Genomic DNA, 10,103 nt, shown 5'->3' with positions numbered 1-10,103 from the left:
AGAAGACTTTGGCATCTGGCATCGATGCCACCACCTCCTCTACGGTTGGTATGGGGTAGTGTTCTCATCTGATCACTTTGTAGAGGTCTTTCGGGTCTATGCAGATGTGTACCTTTTCGTTCTTCACTACCGTCCCCATGGAGTTGACCCAGTCTGTTGGCTCTTGCACTCTGACAATGTGCCCATTTCTCTCCATCTCATGTAGCTTCGCTGAGATTTTCTTGGTAAGGGCTTGTGTTGTCGCCTTGGTGCATGCACAACCGGTTGGTGAGTTGGGTCAATTTTCAATGTGTACATCCCAGGGAGTGTGCCAGTAGTGTGCATCAATTCTGGATACTCATCGATGTTGTAGAGCCTTTGTATCAGGTTCAATCGGGCACTGTCTGCCCCTGACATCAGCACTGGCTTGCCATCAGCCTCGACCACATGATACTCAACATCAAGGGTACAGTCTCAACTCCATTTAAACTAGCAGCAGAATAACCATTGTGCGGGTGGCACTAAGGCGCAACAGTAGAATCGCTGCCTTACATCGGCAGATCAGGGTTTGATTCGCACCTCAGGTGCTATCTGTGCAGAGTTTGCACGTTCTTCCTGTGGCCGCGTGGATTTTCTCCGGGTGCTCCAATTTCTCCCTCATTCTAAAAAAGTGCAGATTTGTAGGTTAATTGGCTTCTGTAAATTGTCCCTGGAGCTTAGGATAGACAACTAAATGGGGTGATTGTTGGTCAGCATGAACTCGGTGAGCTGAAGAGCCTGCTTCCATGCTGCATTACTAAATGAATGAATGAATGAATAAATTAATTGGCCAAATATGTGCATATATGTCAAGAGGGGCGTGGCTGCGTTCTGCAGCTGTGGCTCACCGGCAGTCTCTCTGTCTTTTTTTTGTTTTTTGTCTATTGTCATCGTTTAAATGTACGTTTTGATCTATTTTTAACTCTGTTATGTGGGGGGGGGGGGTGGGGGAAACCTTTTTTTCCAATCTCCTCCTCAACAGAGATGCGACCTTTATCGTGTCGTATCTCCGTTAAATGGGGTGATTGTTGGTCAGCATGGACTCGGTGAGCTGAAGAGCCTGGTTCAATGCTAAATGAATGAATGAATGCATGAATGCTAAATGAATGAATGAATGAATGAATGAATGAATGAATAAGTTTATTGGCCAAGTATGTGCATATACAAGGAACTAAACTCAATTAAACTAAACTAAACTAACTAAACCATCACTCGGTGAGGACCCAGAACAAACAGAGGGAGATTTCCTTTGCACTATTCAAAAGTTTTGGCAAGCATGAAAAAAATGCAGGGATACTTTAGTTAAAAAGTTGTTGCCTTTTAATGCAGCTAATTATCCAACTGGCTGACAAGCTAATAACACGGCTGGATAGCTGTTATGACCATCGAAGAGCTGAAGAGTCTGTTTCCATGCTGCATTACGAAATGAATGAATGAATAAGTTTATTGGACAATAGACAATAGGTGCAGGAGTAGGCCATTTGGCCCTTCAAGCCAGCACCGCCATTCACCATGATCATAGCTGATCATGCACAATCAGTAACTCGTTCCTGCCTTCACCCCATATCCCCTGACACCACTATCATTAAGACCTCTATCTAACTCTCTCTTGAAAGCATCCAGATAATTGGCCACTGCCATCTGAGGCAGAGAATTCCACAGCTTCATAATTCTCTGAGTGAAAATGTTCTTCCTCATCTCTGTTCTAAATGGCCTACCCCTTATCCTTAAACTGTGACCCCGGGTTTGGGACTCCCCCAACATCGAGAACCAGTTTCCTGCCTCTAACGTGTCCAATCCCTTAATGATCTTATATGTTTTAATAAGATCCCCTCTAATCCTTCTAAATTCCAGAGTATACAAGCCCAGTTGCTCTAGCCTTTCAACGAGCGACAGTCCCGCCATTCCGGGAGTTAACCTCGTGAACCTACGCTGCACTCCTTCAATAGCAAGAATGTCCGTCCTCAAGTTTGGAGACCAAAACTGCACACAATACTCCAGGTGTGATCTCACTAGGGCCCTGTACAACTGCAGAAGGACCTCTTTGCTCCAATACTCAACTCCCCTTGTTATGTAGGCCAACATTCCATTGGCTTTCTTCACTGCCTGCTGTACCTGTGTCGAGTTCGACTTCGCGTTCGCAGTCAGTTGGATGACAATAATCAGAGACGGCACAGACTTTACCTGTTAGTTTATTAGAGATTTCGTTGACAGGTTTCTAAAAGCACAGACAGAGTTGCGGATTCCGGGGCCAGTGGTAACGTGTCACACCAGCCCCTAGAATTAAGCCCCTTTTATCCCCAAAACCGCAGAATTCACAGTTATTTACAAGTATCACAACCAATCAATATTGGAATTAAGTCAGTTTTCCCTTATACGGCCGAGTGTTGGAACAAAGTCAGTTTTCCCATATAAGGTTCTAACATGCTATTGTTCAAGGTTTAGTCGGCGTCTGTTTATTGTTTATGTTCTTTATACATTGTGTTTTTCTCCTCTGAAGACGAGCTGGAACATTCTGCGGTTTGGGCTACTGATTACTAGTAGCTTTAGCAAGCTCAGCATTTTTGTGATTACGTAGCCTCAAGCAGGTGTGTGAGAAAGAGAGAGCCTCAAGCATGTGCTTTAACCTAGCTCACAATGCTGCAAAGCCCATGCGGAGTCTAGTGGCTGAAGCAAAGAAAAAGGACAGATCTCCACATTCCCCCCTTTTATCATTCTATGATAATTATAAAGGTATAAATCAAACGGAAGGCTCATTAGAGGCGAGCTTATAGAGTCATCAGAGTTTATTTCTAACCTCATGATGCTTTATTAGCCGGATAGGCTGTCTAATCTCGCCTCTAGTCCCTACTCCTTCCGCCGGATTCTTATACCCTAACCCCTCATGGAGACTAGTGGTAAACGTCCCCGTAGCTCTGGTTTCTCCCCAGAACATTTAATCAGAGGTACTCCTCTTCCACTAACTCTCCTGCCACCTGCTCATTCAGCTGATCATTCGTGAGTCCTCCCATTGAACTTTCATCCTCCTTCAGCATGGGACACGTTTCCCCTGTCTCCTCCATTCTCAACATCAGCATTTTGTGGGTATTCCCAATCCCCTCCATCGTTTGCATGAGCCTCGCAATTATACATTTAATTACTGCAATGCCTACAAACACACATATTAAGATAATGCCGAGATATATAGCAATATTAATGAACCAGTTGTACCATGTGCCCAAACCCCAATCTCCCCAATCCACTCCTTCGGTTATCCCATTCAGGAAAGTTCGAATGTCATCCTTGGATAAAATAACTGGGATTCGAGACTGGGGTGGGAGTTAAGAGGCCCACCACTGAAGTGGAGGGGTAACAGACAACAGATTCAGGAGAGTACATCAAATCATGAGCCCTTATGAATAAGTTCTGAGCATCGTCCATCTCTCTTTTTCATCGTGCCCCCGGGCGCGGTGTCAAGAGGGAGTCTTGGTGAGAGGCCTCATGAGAGCATGATCCAGTCTTTTTGTCGTCGTCACGTGGACAAATGAAGTCGAAGCGACACTCCTGGAACAAACAGGGCAAATCCCACCTGTTGCGGTATCTCAGGAGTACTCTCCTGGTATCTTGGTGTAGGACTCCGTTACAGTAATTATACTTGGTGACATTCCAAGATCCCGTAGCCTCTGGTGTATCGTCATCACACATCATCACATCGTGGTGAACTCGGTTGCTACGTCCGGGATCACATCGCCAGAGTATCCCGGCCATACTCGTAATCTGGGCGAACCCCAAGAGGCCACATAAGACTTCGTGTCCCATAATTGTATATGATAATCTGGATTGGTCTGAAAGACAAAAGACTCACAAAAAGATTTTAAAAAACACAAAAACTTAACTCAAAAACAAAAACTTACAAAACAGGAGATAAATTGACTTAAACATTCCCATCCTTCCCAACAGACTCCTCCTCCTTCTCCTTTTGATTGGCCTGACCAATCAATTTGCAGTGACGTAGATACACCCAGGCCGATCGTCCTTCAACCTTGACAGCCGTGGGGGTCGTAAGAAGAACTTGGAAGGGTCCTTCCCACCGTGGGTCAAGGGACTTCTTAGTCCAATTTTTAATAAGGACATAAGAACCAGGCGTGATTGGAGAAGGGGGAGTATTGGCAAGTGGAGTACCAAAGGCAGCGCGAACCTGTGAATGAGCAAAACGCAAAGCTTTAGTTAGGGCAATAATATAAGTGGTCATTTCGTCAGTCATATGGTGGAAATGCACCGGCGCCGGAGGAGCATCATTCCAAGGAGTGCGGAGAGGCCGCCCATAAACGATCTCCGCAGGCGAGAGGGCAGTCCGACCTGCGGGAGTAGTGCGAATCTGAAAAAGAGCTACAGGCAACAGTTTTAGCCAAGAAGATCCAGTTTGTTCGATTAGTTTAGCGAGTTTGGTTTTTAAAGTTTGATTAGCTCGTTCGACTAGGCCAGCAGCTTGTGGCCGGTACGCGCAGTGTAGTTGCTGATACACGCCCAGCTGGGCGCACATTTCCTTGTTAACCGCTGCAATGAAATGCGGACCATTATCAGAACTGAGGCAAGTAGGGATGCCAAAACGAGGAACGATTTCCTTAAGTAACACTTTAACTACCGTGGAGGCTTTGTTATCAGAAGTCGGATAAGCCTCGATCCATTTACTAAAGACATCGATAATAACAAGTACATATTTATAACTTTGACACCGTGGAAGTTCAATGTAATCCATCTGTAGGGTCTCAAAGGGACCCTCGGGCAGAGGGGTCTTGCCCGGGGAACACGGGGCCCCTTGACCCGTGTTATGGCGGAGACACACAAGGCACCGTGCACTCACACGGGATGCCAATTCTTGGAGCCGAGGGTGCCACTATAACATATAACAACTACAGCATGGAAACAGGCCTGTCCGGCCCTACCAGTCCACGCCGACCATTCTCCCTGACCTAGTCTCATCTACCTGCACTCAGACCATAACCCTCCAATCCCCTCCTATCCATATACCTATCCAATTTACTCTTAAATAATAAAATCGAGCCAGCCTCCACCACTTCCACCGGAAGTCCATTCCATACAGCCACAACCCTCTGAGTAAAGAAATTCCCCCTCATGTTACCCCTAAACCTTTCTCCCTCAATTCTGAAGCTATGTCCCCTTGTTGGAATCTTCCCCACTCTCAAAGGGAAAAGCCTACCCACGTCAACTCTGTCCGTCCCTCTCAAAATTTTAAAAACCTCTATCAAGTCCCCCCTCAACCTTCTACGCTCCAAAGAATAAAGACCCAACCTGTTCAACCTCTCTCTGTAGCCTAAGTGCTGAAACCCAGGCAACATTCTAGTAAATCTCCTCTGTACCCTCTCCATTTTGTCGACATCCTTCCTATAATTTGGCGACCAGAACTGCACACCATACTCCAGATTCGGCCTCACCAATGCCCTGTACAATTTCAACATTACATCCCAACTTCTATACTTGATGCTCTGATTTATAAAGGCAAGCATACCAAACGACTTCTTCACCACCCTATCCACATGAGATTCCACCTTCAGGGAACAATGCACAGTTATTCCCAGATCCCTCTGTTCCACTGCATTCCTCAATTCCCTACCATTTACCCTGTACGTCCTATTTTGATTTGTCCTACCAAAATGCAGCACCTCACACTTATCAGCATTAAACTCCATCTGCCATCTTTCAGCCCACCCTTCCAAAAGGCCCAAGTCTCTCTGTAGACTTTGAAAATCTACCTCACTATCAACTACTCCACCTATCTTAGTATCATCTGCATATTTACTAATCCAATTTGCCACACCATCATCCAGATCATTAATGTAAATGACAAACAACAGTGGACCCAACACAGATCCTTGGGGCACTCCACTAGACACTGGCCTCCAACCTGACATACAATTGTCAACCGTTACCCTCTGGTATCTCCCATTCAGCCATTGTTGAATCCATCTTGCAACCTCACTATTAATACCCAACGATTTAACCTTCTTAATCAACCTTCCATGTGGAACCTTGTCAAATGCCTTACTGAAGTCCATATAGACAACATCCACAGCCTTGCCCTTATCAATTTCCCTGGTAACCTCTTCAAAAAATTCAAGAAGATTAGTCAAACATGACCTTCCAGGCACAAATCCATGTTGACTGTTTCTAATCAGGCCTTGATTATCCAAATAATTATATATATTGTCCCTAAGTATCTTTTCCATTAATTTTCCCACCACAGACGTCAAACTAATAGGTCTATAATTGCTAGGTTTACTTTTAGAACCTTTTTTAAACAACGGCACAACATGCGCAATGCGCCAATCTTCCGGCACCATCCCTGTTTCTAATGACGTTTGAAATATTTCCGTCATAGCCCCTGCTATTTCTGCACTCAATGTCCTAGGGAATATCCTATCAGGACCTGGAGACTTATCCACTTTTATATTCTTCAAAAGTGTCCGTACCTCCTCTTCTTTAATCCTCCTAATTTCCATCACTACTCTACTTGTTTCGCTTACCTCACATAATTCAATATCCTTCTCCTCGGTAAATACCGAAGAAAAGAAATTGTTTAATATCTCCCCCATTTCTTCCGGCTCAGCACATAGCTGTCCACTCTGACTCTCTAATGGACCAATTTTATCCCTCACTATCCTTTTGCTATTGACATATCTGTAGAACCCCTTGGGGTTTACTTTTACATTACTTGCCAAAGCAGCCTCATATCTTTTTTTCGCTTTTCTAATTTCCTTCTTAAGATTCCCTTTACATTCTTTATATTCCTCAAGAACCTCATTTACTCCCTGCCGCTTATATTTATTGTATATCTCCCTCTTTTTCCGAACCAAGTGTCCAATTTCCCTGGAAAACCACGGCTCTTTCAAATTATTATTCTTTCCTTTCCACCGAACAGGGACATAAAGACTCTGTACTCTCAAAATTTCACCTTTAAATATCCTCCATTTCTCTATTATATCCTTTTCATAAAACAACAATTTCCATTTCACTCCTTTTAAATCCTTTCTCATCTCCTCAAAATTAGCCTTTCTCCAATCCAAAATCTCAACCCTTGGTCCAGATTTGACCTTCTCCATAATGATATTGAAACTAATGGCATTATGATCACTAGACCCAAAGCGCTCCTCAACACATACCTCCGTCACCTGACCCATCTCATTTCCTAACAGGAGGTCCAACACTGCCCCTTCTCTGGTAGGCACCTCTACGTATTGCTGCAAAAAACTATCCTGCACACATTTTACAAACTCCAAACCATCCAGCCCTTTAACAGAATGTGATTCCCAGTCTATATACGGAAAATTGAAATCACCCACAATCACCACTCTGTGCTTACTACTAATATCTGCTATCTCCTTACATATTTGCTCTTCCAATTCTCGTTCCCTATTTGGCGGTCTATAATACACCCCTATAAGTGTTGCTAAACCTTTCTCATTTCTGAGTTCCACCCAAACAGCCTCCTTAATCGAGCCTTCTAGTCTGTCCTGCCAAAGCACTGCTGTGATATCCTCCCTGACAAGCAATGCAACACCCCCACCTCTTGCCCCTCCGATTCTATCACATCTGAAACAATGAAATCCTGGAATATTTAATTGCCAATCGCAACCCTCCTGCAACCATGTTTCACTGATCGCCACAACATCATACTTCCAGATGTCAATCCAGGCTCTAAGCTCATCCACCTTTCTTACAATGCTCCTAGCATTAAAATATACACATTTAAGGGACCCATCATTTCTTATTCTCAGTTTATTTCTTTTCCCTTCTTTCTCTCCTACATATTGGGTCTGAGTGTTTCCCTTTTCTGCCTCCTGCCTCACACACTGCCTATTAGCTATCTGTGTTTGAGTCCCTCCCCCCAACCGTACTAGTTTAAAGTCTCCGCAGTTATTTTAGCAAATCTCCCCGCCAGGATATTGGTTCCCCTCGGGATCAGATGCAACCCGTCCTTTTTGTACAGGTCATACTTCCCCCAGAAGAGGTCCCAATGATCCAGAAACTTGAAACCCTGCTCCCTGCACCAGTTCCTCAGCCACGTATTTATCCTCCACCTCACTCCATTCCTATTCTCACTATCGCGTGGCACAGGCAGTAAGCCTGAGATTATTACTTTGGAAGTCCTTTTTTTTAACTCTCTTCCTAGCCCCCTGAATTCTCCTTTCAGGACCTCTTCCCTTATCCTACCTATATTGTTGGTACCTATATGTACCACGACCTCTGGCTCCTCTCCCTCCCCTTTCAGGATATCCTGGACACGCTCAGACACATCCCGGACACCGGCACCAGGGAGGCAAACCACCATCCGGGTCTCCCGACTGCGTCCACAGAAACGCCTATCTGACCCCCTCACTATAGAGTCCCCTATTACTACTGCTCTCCTCTTCCTTTCCCTACCCTTCTGAGCAACAGGGCCGGACTCCTTGCCAGAGGCCCGGGCACCGTCGTTGCCCCCAGGTAGGCTGTCCCCCCCAACAGTACTTAAACAGGAGTACTTATTTCCAAGGGGTACAGCCACCGGGGTACTCCCTAGTCCCTGCCTCTGTTCCTTGCCCCCCCTAACAGTGACCCACTTGTCTACCTCCCGTGGTCTAGGAGTGACCACCTCCCTGTAACTCCTATCTATAACCTCCTCACTCTCCCTGATCAGACGGAGGTCATCAATCTGCCGCTCCAGGTTCCTAATACGGTCCCTTAGGAGCCCCATCTCGTCACACCTGGCGCAGATGTGGATGTCTGGAAGACTATCAGACTCCCAGATTCCCCACATCTGACACCCAGAACAAAAAACTGCCCTGGCAGTCATACTCTCCAAACAAAGCCCCGCGCTCGGTTACTAAACCTACCGCCCGGCCGCTACTCCAACCGCTCCAACCGCCCACCCAAAAGAACTGAGTGATCTCCTGGGAGAGGCGAAAAACCGGATAAAAAACCCAGGCCAATTTGGGAAAAAATCCGGGAAATTCCTCTCCGACCCCAAGCTAGGCGATCGAAACTAGTCCGGGAGATCACACAGGTCTTACTCCTTACTATCCCCACACTATCCCCACACAATCCCCACACAATCCCCACACAATCCCCACACAATCCCCACACAATCCCCACACACTACTTCCCAAGCAACACAGCTTGGTGCTGCTTGCTACTGCTGCTGCTTGCTGCTGCTACTGCTGCTTGCTGCTGCTACTGCTGCTTGCTGCTGCTAGTGCTGCTAGGTGTTAAGAAGCAACAAACTCGTTGCTTGTGCCCCGCAGTGAGTGGCCAGATGGATACATTCAACCACCCATAGGGCTATTGTATCAGTCATACAGGTCTGACCCACAGGTGTGGTCCATAGCCCCGTCACTTCATCAATTCTACAGCCAGAATTGACCCATAAAGCCTTATCTACATCAGGAGCGTCCTCCTGTAACCGAAGTACTTCTTGGATGGTTGGCATAGGTGTTTCAGAGGTTGCCGTCCCTTGCGGGGGTTAGTGGACAATCTCATCATTTTTGACACAACATTAGTCCTACTTCGTGCAGCTTGTTTGGCTGCAAGGTCGGCATTGTGATTTCCAAGGTCGACGGGGGATGTGCCAGAGGTATGGGCAGAGCATTTAATGACAGCGATACTTAGGGGAAATTGAATGGCTAAGAGGAGGGTAGAAATGAGGGCTTGATTAGAAATAGGAGTGCCTGAGGAAGTGAGGAATCCCCGGTTCTTCCAAAGTTGGCCAAAGTCGTGCACCACGCCGAAAGCGTATCGAGAGTCTGTATGTATGTTAACGCTTAATCCCTCCCCGATAATACAAGCCCGAATCAGGGCATAAAGTTCGGCCTTTTGGGCAGACACAGGTAGATCAAAAGCCCCAGATTCTAAAAGGCGATTATTGTCAGTAACTACTGCATAGCCAGAGAGATGCTGACCGCGCTCATCCAGGGAGGAACTGCCATCAGTGTACATGACCAGGTCAGGATTGAGGAGCGGTGCATCGGAGAGATCAGCCCACGGGCTAGTGTCTTCTTGGATCAACTGGAGACAATCATGCCCAGAGGTTTCTTGTTCGAGAGGTGGATGAT

Source organism: Rhinoraja longicauda, chromosome 29 (assembly GCF_053455715.1).
Source record: "Rhinoraja longicauda isolate Sanriku21f chromosome 29, sRhiLon1.1, whole genome shotgun sequence".
Taxonomy (NCBI): Eukaryota; Metazoa; Chordata; class Chondrichthyes; order Rajiformes; family Arhynchobatidae; genus Rhinoraja; species Rhinoraja longicauda.
Note: the sequence above shows the minus strand (reverse complement) of the source record.